Here is an 18,040-nt window from a genome sequence, read left to right as displayed (position 1 = left end):
ACTTCTAGCACAACTGAACAAGGGTGCATCATTATTGTTTGCTAAATACAACAAGTGTAACCTACATACACATTTTGTTGCTGAGAACAAACAGTCAAAAAGCCTTTCAAGAAATAAAAAAAAACAATGAAAGCCAAAAATGTAGGAAATTTTCATGAGATAAACAATTTTTATATTTTAAGATCAGCAATAATTTATAGATTAATTTTTTAATATATGTCCAACACCTTTGTTCATTTTAATAATTAAATAATTTCTGCTAGAAAATTTTAGCTATATGGCAAAACGTTTTGACACCTCTGCCTTACTGTAGATGCTCTACATCCATTTCTTGTGAACATCCCTAAAACTCTTAAATGTTTTTTGCTATACAATTTTCTCTAAGCTGAACGTATCCTGGGAATATTTACAGATAAAAAAACAAAATCTGGCAAAATCTTCAGCATACACCTATAAGAAAGCACCAACAATGGGTTATTGAACCCAAATTGCTGATAACCCTTATATAAAAAACTAACAAGTATTAGTTTTCAGAAGACTCAAATAAAAGAAACAGAGTAAATACAAAAAGAAAAAAAATTGTGATCTCTCACAAAGTCATTGTTTGGCAGTGTTTGTGTCAACTGACAAATAATACATAAATAAAAATAATAAATAAGTACCCCAATTCCAGACGTTTGTTGTTTGATAAAATACCTAAAAATGTAATTTTAGTTTCATAGCAACACAAGAAAGTTTTAGAAGACGAAATACAAAAGTAATAAAACCACATTCACTTTAGGCGAAATGTAAAATAAGCCTTTCTGTGCTTCTGTTTGTTTACATCATGCTTTAAACAGAACTGACTTGTCAACCTTGGCAGGGGATTCCAGTAAATCTGTGGCGCTTTCTGTTTCTTGTTATAGACGTCTGAACTGAGCCCAGTCCTGGCAGGACCCAGTTGGCCCCTCTGTCACCCTTCCTCTATCCCCTTTATGCCCCTCCACTACAGCACCAGGGCCAACTTTACAATCTGATAGTGGTCCAGAGAGTTCAGCAGAGTTCCAGCTAAGCGAAAAACTTCTCAGAACAAAGAAAGGAGCGGTGACCTGGCATTCCTCTTCTGAGAGGCATCTGCCAAGCTCACTGATTGAAAGCTTCTCTTAGCCAACTTTCATACCCCCCTCTTCTGTCCCTTCTCATTCTGCCCCAGTTTTATACCCATTCCTCTTTTCCTGACTTCCCTCTTTTCCAAACTCCACCTGACCACAGCTGGGACTTGAATCACAGAGTCAGGAAGGGGAAAAAGTGAAGGCAAACTCTCGATCTAAATGCAAACAGCGCTTGACTCTCCCAAGCTCACGAACAAACCTGCCTGTTCCAGAGTTTGGCACACACTGACCTGACCTCATAGTCCAAGGTTCACATGCTCCCTGATAAACTGCAGCCCGACGCTCCTCTTCACCTCTAAAGTGTGTGGAAGAGAATAGCAATAAGGTTGAAGAGTGGTGAGGTATTGGGAAGCCCCTGAGAGTTTTTCAGGTCAGGTATGCAGCAACAGAAAGGTCATAATGGAGGAAAAAATGAGAAAAAGGACACTTCATACATTCATTAATATGTGGTCACCTTTGATTAACAAAAGTCCAGTATTTTCCTGAGTATAAGTCAGTTATTATTAATTCAACACATATGTCACATATGTCACTAATAAACCTCCTTTTGAAAAACCTCTGGAAAAAAGATAAAAAACAGGATGTAACTCTGACCAAACAGAAATGAAACCTCTTGTTCCACTTTAAGATCCAGGTGGCAGCTGGTAGATCACAGTGAGCCTAGTTTAGCTGTTTTCTTCTTGCTAAAACCCAGTTGTTATTCACCACTTTTACGACATGTTTGCTCTGGTTGATTTACTGGAAATCCAGCGACTCAATGTGAAAATCTGTTCTTTCTGAGAGTTGTACCTTATTGTCAACTGACCTTGAATCAACTAACCCAGCAGCCACATTTTTTTGTATTGTATGGGGGATTGTATTTTTAAAAAACACAATTTTTTAAATTAACTTTTAGTAACCAACTGCATAATTGCATGCATTTTATCTTAAAGGTTATGAATTAATTTGCTTTAATGTAGGCACTAAAATAGAATGAACAGAAAATTAACATAAGAATGTTGAACAAGTTCAGCAACATTCCTGAATATAATTAAGTGTTTTTGGGGGATTTTATCAAATATATTGAAACAACTTGCTGTCCTCTATCTGTTTTGCTGAAAATGGAAAATGGTTATCATTTTTTGTTGTTATGGAGTTTTCCTTATGAGCAGCCAAATAGGTCAAAGTTGTGTTCCAGAACTTATTTCTAGCTGATTAATTCATAGTGGCACTTTCTCTCTTTTGGTTTTTGTTCCCATTCTCGCGAATTAATTGGTGTGGACACATCCCTATGTCGTCATTTTGAAAAAACGGACAATTATGGAAAATCCTGCCACCAAATATACTGTGCACTAAACAAATCAATATGGCCATAATAAGCAAATGCAGAAAGGAAATAAAATGTTACCAAACTGAGTCACACTGTACTTAGAGCTGTGGTCAGAAAATGAAGAACAATCATCGTAGGAAAAAATGTCATTTTAATTCTATGTTTTTAAAAATTCAGTGGTATTGTTCATTTTTCAGGATAAAATGATGATCCAACTTTAAACGTAAATTCTTAAAAATGACTACTCTCTTTAAAATGGTTGTATTATGTACTTTCCAGGTACATAGTGCCATTTTATAGTACAATCAATTATTATGTCAGCTTCAGTTGTCATAAAAAGCTGTATATATGAAACAGTAAATAATATTTAAATACATAACTCCCAGTCAGAAATAACCAATACCAACTAGGAAGAATGTCGTGGAAGTGTTAATCAAGCTTATGTACATGCTGCTCACACGCTTTCCCCGCTCAGCCCTTACTGTGGTATAAGCTCAAGATTGCAGGTGTCTTGCAGCTGTGCTAATGGCAGAGAAACAAACTCACATTACAGAAAAAGTGTTGGTTTCTTGAGTTCTTGGCAGGCTCAGTTGTGAAGGAGCAGCTGTGGATGGAGGGCTGTATTACAGCAGAAAGCAAAGAGAAGGGACGTTTAAGGTGTGCTTGTTCAAATTTTCAGGCTAAGTCCAGGATTTTCTCAGAACTCTCAGTTGCAGCTTTAACTGGGGTAAGTGTGCCCTGCAGTGCTTCAGACATTCTGGGTTCTTTAACTCCTTATAATGTTCTCCACTGTTCTATCTTCTCTCCATTTGTGGGTCATTTCTCTTCCTGTGGCTCACTGGAGTCCCGCAGTCTAAGAAATGACTTTGTAACCCTTATCAGACTAATGGATGTAAATGTTTCTCTGTTTCTCACCTGGTCTTGATTTATTTAGATCCAGGCATTATGTTTTGCTTTTGAGACCTTTTTACCCTATTTCATTTTATCAAACAGGTTCCATCAAAGGATTTCTTTGCTTTATTACACGGTGTGGCCTGCGGAACTGACATTGTTTTCTGAAATGTAGTAATTAACAGCTATATCCTGAGTTGAAATGTTGAAGAATAACTTTTTAAATACAGAGCCACAGAGGTTTGAATACCCAGTAAGTTCTGCAGGAACGAATGAACATCTGAAACATGCAGCATTCTGACCCTCAAGGACTCTAACTACCCGTCCCTAGTTTAGACTTAAAACTGGGATTGCACTACAGTATATGTGTATGTACTGTTTGGATTTACAAAAGTCAAGACATGTGGACATGTATACCAAATAACAAAGTTTTGAGTTCAAAGCTAAAGTTAGTGCCAGGAAGTTTCATTGAGATAATGGTTTCATAGAGATAGAAACAAATTCTCTCTTTCAGCAAAGAGTTTTTACTAAAAACAGGTGCATGAATATTAAGCTGTAATATGTGGTGAAACTGTGTGGGCGGTCACATATGATAGTTTGTTTGCCAGCCTAAGAAACAAAACCGTTGAAGACCATCTGCCTTGTTAATGGTAGAGTGTGCTGCTATTAGATGCTTTGATAGCAACCTTTGAAACTATGGACATCTGTGTGAGCTGTTATGTCTGGATGCGGGTTTCTCGCTGGAAGAAACAACTCCATCTGTTTGCATTGTTTCTCTTCTTGATTGCTCCACTTCCAGCAGACTTGTATTCCAGGACTGTTTTTTATTTTGGAGCACACACCCACGTGCATACCTGTCAGGAAGTATTTGTGCATTCACAAAGAGATCTGAGTGCACATATCCTGGTGAGTTCAGTGTGAGCACAGATGTGTTTTGGGGGGAAATTAAAACAGAGACAGAAGTCTTCTGAAAGGCCCCTGATTGCTGTGCTTCAGAAAGGGTGGTCTTTTCTTCTTCTCCCATACTGCTGAAAATGTGTGAATGAGAGCTTTACCAACACCTGCAACACACACGCAAGAGCGAAGAAAAAGTGAAGATGTTTCACAAGTAATGAAAGAAAAGTAAACAATGCCATTTTTTAGAAAACTGAACAATGGTGCAATTATCAAATGACATTAAAGAATTCTCTTTAGTTCTTTGTTTGTCTTGGTCTCTTCATGAAAGAACTGCTCCACATAACTTTAGATTTAGTTTACATTTTATCTATCCAGAACCTACAAAAAACATTAACCACATCTTAAAACAATCAGGAAGTTGTGCATTTTGGATTCAAGTTTTCATTTGTATTCTGTTGCTGCCATGTCTCGCATATTTTACCCGTCTCCAAGCAATTTTGATGATTCTATTTCATTGTGGGTCTTACGTCTTTTAAAGCTTTGTTTGTTTAAAGCTCATGTTTTTCTTAGAGGGTCTGGCTGTGGATCGGCCACAAACTTTCACACAAAGTGTCCCACGATTTTTGCAGTGCCCGTCGCCAACAAAAACACTTAAAATAATGACTTCAGATGTGCCTCGTCCATCGAGAACAGGAAGTCAGTTGTCATATCCTAACATAAATCTCTGATCATCTTGATCTATCCAATTTCAGACTAAGTCAGATGACTGATAAGGACTTGATGTTGGTATAGAAAATATTGACTTTTTATAAGAGAATTTGGTTTGGGGCAAAATTTGTTATAGCTCTATTTTCTAGATAAATAATGTGATCTGTATCGCATTGGACATAGTTAATAATAACATAGTTCCAAGCAAGATTCATATACTTATAAATCTTATAAAATTCAAACTGATGGAGGTTGCCAGTATGACAGAGTGGTGAATTGTGATATCTAAAGTTGGTTCAGCTCTGTAAGGCAGTATCTCCCCAAATCATAATGCTTCCCAGTAGACTTTAATACAACTTCCCTGAGTGTCATTTTCAAGATAGCAACACCTACTAACTACTGAAGGTAGCGCTATAATTGGGGCCTGCCATGCAAAGCAATGGCAGGAACCTATTGCTATTCTCCCAACAAAGTGTCTCTTTAATATTCTTTATTTTTCTTCCGTAACCGTTAATGCGGCTCATACCGCTGGGTGCACACCTACAAATGAGGTATCAAAACGTGCAGAAAATTCACGCCATTGTTGCTATTACTTTTGGTGGGATTTGGGCTTAACGTGGCGACATAATTCGCAAAAAACTACGAAAAAAACCCCATTATAAGTCAATGGGAAAAATCCTGGAAATACCCTATTTTTGAGGATTTTCTGTGTCGTCACAAATTCACCTAGAAATGCCATTCAAATTTCATTTTGTAGATACGTCTGTGATCTCTTCGAAAGTGAAGACGGCTCGTCGATACCAGTTACGGTTTGTCCACAATTTGCCTCTAAGCGACCCAAAGTTTCTCATTTTTCCTCAAATTAGAGTGAGAGCCGACCTCGGTTCAGATCTGGGCACAACATTTCTTTCTCTCATCGCTGTAAATGCTCTGAGTGAGGTACAGATATGAATCTCGGGACTATCGCAGAAGACCCATAGGCCTCTCATACGCTCCAAACGCTTTTCGAATATGTATTACGGTTCCCGAACAGGAAGGATTTGTTTCCAATGCTGTTTTTCAGTAAAACGTGTTTGCTCAAACACACAATTGTGTGTTTGAGAGCTCAGAGCTCAGAGCTCACACCTGCTGAGACCATTATTTACCATAGCAACGGAACTCAAGAGGCTATTGGCTGGTGGTTAGGACTACAAATACGCATCGCTGTAGTTCTATCTATCCTCAGTTGAAACAGATCAGGACTGAACTGGCCTTTAGAACTTTTTGCTGATATGGGCTGTATATAACTGATTTAACTCAGTAACTGTTACACATGGGATTAGTTTGGCCCTTTGAAATGAAGTTTAACAAACATTTCAAATTAAAAGCCTTGAATATTTTTACATCAACTACTTGCGTTTTCAGCATTATATAACTGATTTAACCCAATGACTGTTATACATGGGATTAGTTCGGAACTTTAAAATGAAGCATACTGAAAATTTCAAAATAAAAGCCTTGAATATTTTTAAATCAGATAATTGCTCTGTTGAGCATTATATAACTGATTTAACCCAACGACTGTTATACATGGGATTAGTTTGGACCTTTGAAACGAAGTTTAACAAAAATTCCAAAATAAAAGCCTTTAATATTTTTACATCAACTACTTGCGTTTTCAGCATTATATAACTGATTTAACCCAATGACTATTACACATGGGATTAGTTTGGCCCTTTGAAATGAAGCTTAACATTTCAAAATAAAAGCCTTGAATATTTTTACATCAACTACTTGTGTTTTGAGCATTATATAACTGATTTAACCCAATGACTGTTATTCATGGGATTAGTTTGGCCCTTTGAAATGAAGTTTAACAAAAATTCCAAAATAAAAGCCTTTAATATTTTTACATCAACTACTTGTGTTTTGAGCATTATATAACTGATTTTATCCAATGACTGTTATTCATGGGATTAGGTTAGCCCTTTGAAATGAAGTTTAACAAAAATTCCAAAATAAAAGCCTTTAATATTTTTACATCAACTACTTGCGTTTTCAGCATTGTATAACTGATTTAACCCAATGACTATTAAACATGGGATTAGTTTGGCCCTTTGAAATGAAGCTTAACATTTCAAAATAAAAGCCTTGAATATTTTTACATCAACTACTTGTGTTTTGCGCATTATATAACTATTTTAACCCAATGACTATTACGCATGGGATTAGTTTGGCCCTTTCAAATGAAGTTTAACAAAAATTCCAAAATAAAAGCCTTTAATATTTTTACATCAACTACTTGCGTTTTCAGCATTATATAACTGATTTAAGCCAATGACTATTACACATGGGATTAGTTTGGCCCTTTGAAATGAAGTTTAACAAAAATTCCAAAATAAAAGCCTTGAATATTTTTACATCAACTACTTGTGTTTTGCGCATTATATAACTATTTTAACCCAATGACTATTACGCAGGGGATTAGTTTGGCCCTTTGAAATGAAGTTTAACAAACATTTCAAATTAAAAGCCTTTAATATTTTTACATCAACTACTTGCGTTTTTAGCATTGTATAACTGATTTAACCCAATGACTATTACACATGGGATTAGTTTGGCCCTTTGAAATGAAGCTTAACATTTCAAAATAAAAGCCTTGAATATTTTTACATCAACTACTTGTGTTTTGCACATTATATAACTATTTTAACCCAATGACTATTACACATGGGATTAGTTTGGCCCTTTCAAATGAGGTTTAACAAAACTTCCAAAATAAATGCCTTGACAAAATTTTAAATCATACTGAATGGTACACGTCCACCTTTCTTAAGGTTCTTGTGATTCTCCGCATGCCATTGATTACGTTGCGGCGTTCTTTAGCATCGATGCCAATTTGTAGCGTGACAACGCCTGGCCCAAACCGACGGGCGCACAAACCGAGGGGCGCGCCTTGGCAGGCCCCGGCTAAATTTCTTCCGAAATTTTCTAGTTTGAATATGAAGTTGCGGGGAGAGTGGTGATCAAAACTGGCATTCGCAACAGAGGCCAGAGCACCTACCAGTTACAATGTTTTAAACTGTTCAGCTCAAATTTAATGTTCATTTTTGGTTTTCTTCACAATGTGTATTAATGCATGTAAATGCCATGATGCTAAAGCATATTTCCATTAAAATCAAAAAGTTCAACCCTAAAAGAAAAATTTAATTTTTCTTTTGACCTTTAATTTATGATTACATTAATAGTACAGTTTCTTGCATCTGTGTGTGGGCGTGGGTTTTTGTGTGTATTGAATATGTCATGCCCTGTGATATCAGCTCACCGTGCGTGTAAAGTGGCCCAGTGTCAGGCTCTGGGGATCTGTGAGATATTCTGCAGAGACGGGGGGCAAAAGGTTAATAACACAAACGCATGCATGCAAAATCACACATTCATACATTCACTGAAAGGAAACACTCACCAGATACCAAGCGCTGGCATGTTTATGTCACTATTTTCCTTTTGGATTCACTTAGAAAATAATTTAAAAAGTAGCCATAGCTCTAAAATCTAATCAGCCCAGATCAGCATGTCAGAGTTTTGTCTTATTTTTATTGTATTGGTGAGAACATACTTAGTCCTATGGAGACTTCACACACACACAACCGCATGTATCACAACACTGCATGGGTTTTGACCTCAGTGTTGGCCCTGTGTTGCCAGACCGACTGGAGCAAGGAGCAAACTCACCCTGTCTGTGTTCATATTATTCAAAAGAATAAAGCTTTTTTTCCCCTCGCAGCAAATTGAAATTCCAAACAAAATGCCTATTAAGAGCTAAGAGACCTCCCCAGAGGACAGAGTGTTTGCATTTAACATGCAGACCGACGGTTTAGCTTCAGTGCTTTCGAAAGGCAGCAAAGCCAAACCAATCTTCCTGTGTACTGCACAGCAGATTTCTTGCGGATGAGTTTCGGCTGCAGCCCAGAAATACAAAGTGAAATGAAGGATTCATGGTTTATCAAAGAAGCCATAGTGTTTACTCCACTAGAGGGAAGCTTGCAGGCTATCTAATAATATTGGCAGAGGATATTTTCGTCCATACAAATAAAACAAGACTTGAACACTACTGTGCAGCCTAAGCTGAAATCCTTGGGACCAAGCTTATGCTCCCAGAGAGTGCGTATTGCCATATCTTGTGTCCAACTGGCATAAAAACTGTTCTCAGGCATATTGGATTTTAGACCAACACCCAGTAGGGCACAATTGTGACAGGAAAGAAAAATCTTAAATGTGTGGCATGTACATGTATTCAGCCTGCAACACTCTTGAATAAATTTACAAACGAGTTTAAAGGTTTGTTGGAGAGCATTAGTAAACAAATAGCACCATGAACACTAAGGAACACAGCAGATCTGGGATTAAGATGTGGATAAATTTAAAGCAGGATTAGATTATAAAACAATACCCCAAGTTTTGAAAAAGAGGTCCATGATAACTCTGGGAGAGCTGCAGAAACAGCTCAGGTTTGGAAATCTGGCAACATGGCCAATATTGGCCAATAATGACTATGTTCCCAGATTAGACCTTCCATGTGAAGGACTGGTAAGAAGAAAACATTTGTTGAAATAAAGTCATAAAAGGTCCTGTTTGTAGTTTCCAGGGATTTTGCAGGCAACACAGCTAACAAAAGAAAGTAGCCTGGTTAGTTGAGACTAAAATTAAATTAACTTCAATGAAAACACAAATTTAACATTACAGCACCCTAAACACACCAAATCCTACTGTAATGCAAACTGGTGGCAGCATTATGCTATGGAATGCTTTCTTTCAGTAGGAACAGTAAAGCTGGTCAAAGTTAAAGGCTGGATGGAGATGAACGACTCTTAGTAGCAAGGATGAAAACCTCTGAGGTTTGCAAATTTTCAGGAATTTTAATATTTTTGCAATGTACTACATAACCATCTGTCCAAAGGCAGTGTTGGAGCTAAACTTCTGGAATGATAAACTCTCAGGTTCGAGACATCCAGTAAACAGGGGGGTGTGACTGTGTCATGCATTGCAGCCATGTTAATTCTCTCAGGCTCGAGTGGCTCTCATTCTTTTAAAGCCTTATTAGTGCAGAACAATGAAATAGGCACAACAGGATCCCAGGGAGCTAAGACAGCTGGAAGTATGGAAAACACATTGTAGAAAATTGAAGAAATGTGTGAGAATCAATTCCACCTTTGATGTGGTTTGTGTAAAGTTCGAGCTAACATGTTTTCTGCAGTGATGGGTCTATTTGCAAAATTGCTTCAAAACTGAATTTGTTTTTGCCATGTTTAAAGTCAATGTCAATTTTCTTGGCGTTCTCCATTTTTTCCTCTGACCTTTGCTTATCTCTCCTGAATGCATCATTACAAACAGAAAAAAGGAAGGGGTAATGTTTTAGATGCTCACGTGCAGAGAGTTTTTTTTTGAGGGGGCGGGGGATTATTTCCATAGAGGTTTTCTGTCACACAGCTGCTGTTGTAGTGGTCAGCCTTGGTGACAGCTGACACATTGCAGATAAGACTGCTCCTTCTCCACACTCACTACCTGCAGCTTCCCTGCGGCTGTGATAGCTTTGTTCCACAGCTCCATGCAGCCAACTGTCATTCCTTGTATGACATACGCTAGTTATGAGGTTTCAGTTTGACATTTAGTCGAGTTACTTGGAATAGGAACAAAAATGCAGACTGTAGCGTCAGCCACCCTTTTACAACAGGCACTTGAGAAGTTACAACTGAGTCAGTGACATGTTTCCTCGATTAACTGTGACAACCAGGCTGATCTTGCAAGGACAGTAGTGAGTTCCAGTATTCACATGATTGTGGGACTCATGGTGGTCAGCTCCTTGACTACCACTTTCTTGTTTTTTTTTTATGACATTTTACTGCCACGCTTGTGTACAAAGAAAAAGACTTGCTTTAAAAAAATAAAAAACCTCCAGCAGAATCCAGCAGAAAAGAAAGGGGGAAAATGCAAAAGTAATCTTAAGAATCAGCACATATGCTATGCCAGAATAATTTGGCATGTTATTTCTCCAGTATTCATATCTACTGGCTTACATTACATTCTTGTAGAACTTTGGAATAGTATGAATGTGTTCTCAACATATTTATTTTATTCCAATAAATGAAGATTCTGACAACTTTTATAGAAAAACCAAAAATATTTATAGACAGGCTCAAAAAGAGGCACCCTGCCATTGAAGAAGTGTAGTAATGGACCCTGACACAGTAACCAATACCTATCATTTCCTTCTGTGTTATTACTCTGATGGTGCAGGATTTATTCTTCACCTATTTATTTGATGTTGATGAAAGACTGGATCAAATCCAATCACATCAAAGACCTTTTGTGTAACATGAGAAATGGCGTCCATCAAGAGGACAGCATTCATGCACATGCATGCTTACCGGCGCACAAGCTTGTGAACCTTAAATGTTTGATCAGAATCTTGATCTTGAGAGAAACTTATCTGCAACCTTTTTTTTTCTTTGTTGAATGCAGACAATGTGCTTGTCAGCTGCTTCTGTCTGCACTGCAGTCTTCTTTGTGACTGTGTTAAAGCAAAGAGTCAAACTTAAAAGCCTTTTCCTGCTGCCTAGCATCTGTATCTGGAGTTAAAGTTATGCTATCTCTTTCCATGAATAACCAACACACTCGCAGTCACTGTGGCATTTTGATCATCTGTCTCATTTCTCTTACCCACATACAGTAAATGGTAAACAAACTGAGAAACAGAGAAAAAAACGTTGTTTTTATGCAGGGTTGACTAAGCAGAAAGGGAGCTCTATTTCCCACAGGTCGACTAATGCATCCTCTTCTTACTGTCATGGGTGTTCTTCGTTCCCATCCCTCCACCTCTGGAAGAACAGACGCGTCAGTGTCTTGGTTATTTCTGATGCAACAGGCATGACGAACATGATACATCTTATCACATGCTTCTCCTTAGCGGATTAACAGGCAAACTTCAATGACATTTATGCCAATGTTCCTGTGGGGACTGACTTTGTGCAGGCAACAGGAAAATTCAATCACTACCTAAAGGATGGAAATGGCTGGAATGAAACGCTATTTTGGTTCCATTTCCGAGTTAACCGCTCTTTCTCAAGGCTGCAAATGAGTAAAAGGAACTGAAGCACAGCTTTTCAATATGCCCTACATATATTTCTGAACCCTTGACAAAAAACAATGTCAGGTCTGAATAACTTTTGGAGACGGTAAATGTCTAACATGTTAAAATAGCTAAAAAAGCTTTGACCATATTCACGGTTTTCCAGTGTTTCTATAAATTATTTTCATTAAGAGTCCATTTACTTGACCATAGGCTAATTTTCCCAACTTATGGGATAAAACAATCTGCTTCAAAAGGCACCCTGTCAGTTTGGGCCAAAATTGAACATTTTCCAAAACACCATGTGCCATAGAACAGTTCATATCACCCTGATTTGTTCCTTCAGCATAGAAAGGGAAGTTATGCAGTGTTAATGTGAAGAAAGTTTGAGTCAAAAATACAGCAATTCTTGAGGAAAATCGGTTGGAGGCCGCAAAAAACTTGATACTGGTGTCGATGTAACTTGCCGCAGAAAGACCCCAAACATGCAGACAGAGCTACAATGCAATGGTTTAAATCAAACATGGTTAAAATCATGCCTTAAAATGACCCAGTCAAAGATGAGAACTAAATTCAATGAAGAATCTGCACCACACATGGAATTTAAGTTCACAGATACTCTCCATCCAAACTGACTGACATAGAACTAGTCTTGCAAAGACAGTTGAGCAATAAATTTCAGTCCAAGAGCAACCAGAGGCACAGACACTTGCAGCATAAGCTGGTTCTACAAAATACTGACTCATGCGAGCCACATTTGCAAAGAGTATGACTGTTTAGCAAAGCACAGTGGGATCATGTCCAAATTGTCTTTCTAGTCAGGAAACCCTACAGCATTTTGGCATATTCTCTTAATGCAAACCCCTGAAATTTACACCAGTATTTACTCAGAGTATGAATTATCATTGTTTTGTTTCATTATGACTCACATGCTTTTACTGACTGCTCTCACTAGTTTGCCTTTTTGGCCTTTTAGTGCAGGACTTTTATCTTTTATACAAGGTACTTTGTTACAATGTCATTTTCACCTCTTTCCAGAGAAAAGACAGATTAATGGTTTTCTCATGTTTTCAGTCATCGTGTAGTGATAAGAAATAAAGTACAAACGTATTCAAAAGCTAAAACAAATAAAAGTGGAACTGTCATAATGAGAAGAGCTATATATGTTTGTGCAAATTTGAAGTTTGTGTGAGAGCATAGCATGCCTGCTCCTAGACATCTGTTCATGTGTTTATGCCTCTGAGGATATTGCCATGTTGATAAGAATCTCTTAGAAACATCTGCCTGGAAACGCAGCCCAGTCCAAGACTCAGTAACACAATTGTCAGACACACTTGAGAACGTTTTTCAGAGTTTGCCAAGATTCAAAGAGCTGCTGATGTCTTAATAAGATTACAAGATGATCTTTGCACCAGTGCCATAAACTTAAAAGCAACTGTCAGAAAAAAAAAAGTGTTCTCTAGAAGCCTTTTTCAAAACTGGTTGTCTTAAAAAGTGGTTCTATTTGTTGGAGGTTTCTAGTATTCATGAAAAAAGCTTCACTTTTTTTTAGTACTTTCTTTGAGATACAAGATTTGATATTTTTTAGAATGTATGTGTGGAACTTTTGTTTTGAATAAAGATGTAGATTCCTTTTATGGCCATTTCCACACGTGTATATCAGAATTAGATACCAACTGTGAAATTCCCCTTTTAAATTAAGCTTAGCAAATCTGTCTCTTCATTTTCTACAATTGCTTTATGGAGTAATCAGACATGAGATCTAAGTTACAGGATTTGGTGGTTCTAAATTAGGTACAAGTTTAAGTGAGAGCATGCACTGTCATTTGTTTTTTACCCTTAATGTAGGCCCAGGACACACTTTATCTGTTTTTAGTATCTGAAAAATCAGATTGAATGATGTATGCAGCAATTAGAAAATGTTAAAGTCAACGAGGCCTCACAGACCACTCACAATTCATCGTGACAACGTCTATGACTATCCAACCATGATAGACCTGAGGTCTATTTTGTTCAGAGATACACAGCAATTTGATGGGAATGTAATGAGCGAGACAGGACGTAAGCCACAGTGGTAAAGTAAAACACAACTGATTTGAGGGAATATATAAACTAAAATACTTCAACCAAAAAAATGCAGCGTACGTACCCATGGTAGGATCTCAGAAGTACAGAAATAATGATAGAAACAGCAATTTTGTTTAATCAACAACTGCAGCTTTCTGTGTACTTGCGAGAATGTGTGTTGAACTCATTCTCACAAGTCCCGTGTGTTAACAGACCATCGAGTTAGATCCTCTGTGTCAGGTAAAAGTTGGATCAGAGGTTTAAAAGCAGGAGACAAGCAACGTGTTTTGGGCTTAACGCTGGTTATGTCTCCGCTCTGCCAGTGCAGTAAATATGCGCCCTTTATTGTCAATGAGAGCATTTACACTGCCTGTGCAGTATTTCTGCATCAACATCCATCAAAATTAGAACCAATACGATTTTTGCTGAATGCCGGAGCACATGTAGAGTCAGTCTTCAAAGATCACACTGCTCCAACAGGAAATTGCTTGATCACATATGTATTTTCAAAATAATTCACCAAGATAAACTACATTTGCTTGAAATACTAGCTATATTAATAAATATATTCTTATATTTTTACATACATGATGTCGGGATGTATCAATCATTGATAGAGACCTTTTGTGTCAAGTTCTGTAACTCCAGTCACAGTAGGAGCGTCTGTCAAGGCAGACAAAATGAGAGAGCAATGGACAGAAAAAGATTCATTTTCAAGTTGAGAACTACAGTATTTTTTATGACACCACTCATCCTTTTTATCACTGGTTTTATGGTGCGATCTCTCATTTCCCACTCATGCTTCTTGGAGCACCTCTGGGGTTTGCAGTGGAGCAGAGCCAAACGCAGCGTAAATGGGTTAACTTTCAGGACAGTTTCACAGAAATACAAAAAACATATTTCCATTACCCTAATCACCAGGTTAACTAGGCCTGCCACCATTTATTTTAAGCTAATCAGCATAGGGACTTTTGACATTCAGAGAAAAACTTTAATTCCAATATAAATTCAATTTCATTCTTAAGATTCTAAACCTTCAAACTTTCCTAAACCGTGTGCTTAGATGCCTGATTCTGTTTTTTTTAAACATATCTAAAACAAAGTGAAAGCAGATATATAAACCTTGTGCCCAACTGCAAATGAGAAATAAAGCAACAAACAGGTTGGTTAAAATCCTTTAGAACTGCCTACATACCCATACTTACAATTGTTTGCAACATTTTGTGTCATATGGTTTTGAATAACACACTTTTGTTCTGCCCATCAGAAAACCTGGTAATTTTTTATTTCAATTCAGTGATATTTATTTCAGACACTTGGTATGTGAGAAGCTCATAAGGGTTGGAGTGGCTAGCAGCAGAAATTAGCGAGGTTTGAATTCCCAACAGGGCCTTTGTTTACATGTAATCCAAATGTGTGGGTTTTGTCGGGGCTCTTACTCCACCTCTCGACTATTGACTACTGCAGATGATAAACTCATAAACCTTCACTTTCAAATGCCATACTATCCTTCTAAGTGAATGCTTTATAATATACTTCACTGTCTCCTTTGTATTAGATACACATTTAAATGAATACATTTAAGGTTGATGTTTTGGCTCTTAAACAGACTGTCAGTCTGTCCTGGATGTTCCCCTTTTCTGACCTATTGTCAGTATGATAAAACTTCAGTTTGTGACCCACCACAGGATAAAACAGGTACAACAAGTCCTCTTTGTATTTTAACACCGGCTTGATTACTTTGAGAGTTACTTAGGACATGTCTTCCATCTTAGTCATGACTTTACCTGACCTCAAAGTTGTTCCAAATATTGTCAGCGCTCCCTGACTGCTGGAAAATGAGAAATGAACGTCCGTGTACTTGAATGTGAATGTGCGCCTGAATGCTCCAGTGCTTGCATACCTTTGTGAGTTGTGAGTGTTTGTGTGTATGACTGCTGTGGGACTTAAGAGAGGATGAGTGGGAGAAAATAATAATGAAAGAAAAATAGGAAGAGGGACAGTGGTAGGGGAGAACCAGAGAGGTAAACTAAAGCTGCATGACGAGTGCACCAGGGCACACAACCCTGACTGGGTGCGACAGTCCAAACACAGATTCACCATGTCCAAGCAGACAGCAAGGGGTAGAGCAAATTTCCCTATAGAGGTGAGCATGGTGGACATGTGAACATGCATGAATGCACATACAGAACGTGAGTCTGAACTTTTAATGTTTCCAGCAACTGCTACAGAACACACTCAAATGATCACAGACACAGGCGTACGTTCTGTACACGCGCAGCAAGAATGCATAAAAACATGAGCTGTGTGCACTTCACATACAGAAAAGTAAAGTAAGGGAAAGAATGTATTTTTGCATTTTACATGGCTGAATATTTCCAAACACATTGAAACAAAGTTGATTTCCACATTGTGTTAATATATCATGACCAGAATAAAAAATAGGGCAGGACTTACCATACCCAGAAAATAAATTTATTTCTACTGAAATAGGGGTTCAGCTCCTCCTCCAAACTACAGTTTCCAAGCTTATAGCTTCTGTCTCACAGAGCAGCCCTCCCCTCGACTCCTTTGGTCAGCTCCTTCAGACTAGCCAGCAGCAGTTAGCAAACACCAGGTGAAACTACACATCAGCGGAGCTCATTATTTGAGCCACTTCTCAGTGCAGCGCTTCTAAAAATAATATTGAAGGATTAATAGAGGAACATTGCTGTGATGACTTCCTACAGGCAGAGTTTCAGAAAGAGCAGGACTTTTTAAAGAGACATAGGCCCAATTTCAATTCGTTAAATTAATAAGTCAAATTTATATTAAGTCATATTTGATATAAACAGCATTTTCATAATAACTGAAGATAACATAATGACTTGATTTTGAAATAAATTGGCACTATGTGCCTGGAAAAAAATAATACTGCCTAAGTCGCATAATGGTGCACCTTAACTGGAAGAAAGAAGCAGTGAGAAGAGCCATAGTAACTCTGATCTCTTGAAAAAAGGACAAAAGAAGTCCTCTTTGCAGTTAGTGGCAAGAAATGTAAATCAGAACAGTCACCAACAAACAAACTGGTTTTGTCTGCGATGGACAGGCGACCTGTCCAGGTTGTAACCCACCTCTCACCTGCTGACCACAGGAGATAGGCACCAGCACCCCTATCGGCCCTACCAGGGATAAGCATGTAGGATAATGGATGGATGAATGGATGGGAACACTTTTGTTTGGGAGGGACAGGAATCTGAGTAGACCTGCCGGGAAATGGGATAAAATTGAATCCAGGACAGTAAAAGGCTGGAAAAGACTCAAGACAGTGCAGGTTCACCGTTCAGCACATCAGGACTCTAAACACATTACCACAACTACAATGGACCTTACCAAGCTCCGCCCACAACCGACCCACGTGACCCCAAGTCTCACAAGCAAAGCCTCGCGGTGCGTTGTTTCTATGTAAACATGACTGATTAGTTCATCATTTCTACCGGATTTTCACAATATATCAGCTACTACAATGGACAGAGGAACTAACAAGTTCATGTCATCATCTCGGAGGAGGTTACTGGTTTCTCAGTCACAAGCTGGTTGCAAACCTGAGGCCAGCAGGTGTCAGTCAGTTATGATAGATCTGACATTTGGTTTGATGACGTCAATATGAGAATCTACAGACTGATGAGGAACCAAAGAGCTCTGTAAAGGTAAAGGTAAATCTTCTGAAGCTGTGATATAATTCATCTAATTTCACATAATTACCACGGTAGAAGCCATTTGTTTGTTAAAATTTTATGAAATATATTTGTTCTATTTGATGTTTATTGTGAATGACGTAAACTCACAAACGAACGAGGTAATTAGTCCAACGTTTAGAAACTACAGCGGCTGTAACGCGCCACGGCAAAGGTAAAAAAAAGGTAAAATAAC

At 37.9% G+C, this 18,040-nt stretch overlaps 1 long non-coding RNA gene across 1 annotated transcript in view; it reads right to left on the bottom strand.

The window, feature by feature from the left end:
* Nucleotides 1-2,599: 2,599 nt before the first annotated feature.
* LOC114154221 (uncharacterized) overlaps nucleotides 2,600-18,040 on the bottom strand; it is a 43,595-nt gene continuing 28,154 nt past the window's right edge. The window contains exons 3-4 of the long non-coding RNA XR_003597523.1: nucleotides 8,261-8,310; nucleotides 2,600-4,412 (exon numbers count right to left, since the gene is read on the bottom strand). This is a non-coding gene — a long non-coding RNA (uncharacterized LOC114154221). The remainder of the gene's footprint in view (nucleotides 4,413-8,260; nucleotides 8,311-18,040) is intronic.

This window comes from Xiphophorus couchianus, chromosome 12 (assembly GCF_001444195.1).
Source record: "Xiphophorus couchianus chromosome 12, X_couchianus-1.0, whole genome shotgun sequence".
In the NCBI taxonomy this organism is placed as follows: domain Eukaryota; kingdom Metazoa; phylum Chordata; class Actinopteri; order Cyprinodontiformes; family Poeciliidae; genus Xiphophorus; species Xiphophorus couchianus.
Note: the sequence above shows the minus strand (reverse complement) of the source record. Positions and strands in the feature narration are given on the sequence as shown.